This window comes from Crocuta crocuta, unplaced genomic scaffold, assembly GCF_008692635.1.
Source record: "Crocuta crocuta isolate KB4526 unplaced genomic scaffold, BGI_CrCroc_1.0 scaffold613, whole genome shotgun sequence".
Lineage (NCBI taxonomy): Eukaryota > Metazoa > Chordata > Mammalia > Carnivora > Hyaenidae > Crocuta > Crocuta crocuta.
This window is the reverse complement of record NW_027528880.1, coordinates 1,326,217-1,326,432: the sequence shown is the minus strand read 5'-3', so window position 1 is coordinate 1,326,432 and position 216 is coordinate 1,326,217.

Genomic DNA, 216 nt, shown 5'->3' with positions numbered 1-216 from the left:
GCCCATGAGGGGCGGAGCCGCAAGGTGACAGCTACTGCTCCGAAACGCTGAGTGCGGGCCGAGCCTCGAGCGACAGCCCAGGGGCGGAGCCCAAGTGACAGCCCAGGAACGGAAGCTCCGGGAGCTGTGGGCGGAGCCTGCACTGCAGAGCCGGAAGCGCCGGCCACCGGGCAGGGGCGGGGCAGAGCCTGCGGGCGGAGCCTCTCGCCAGCGCCG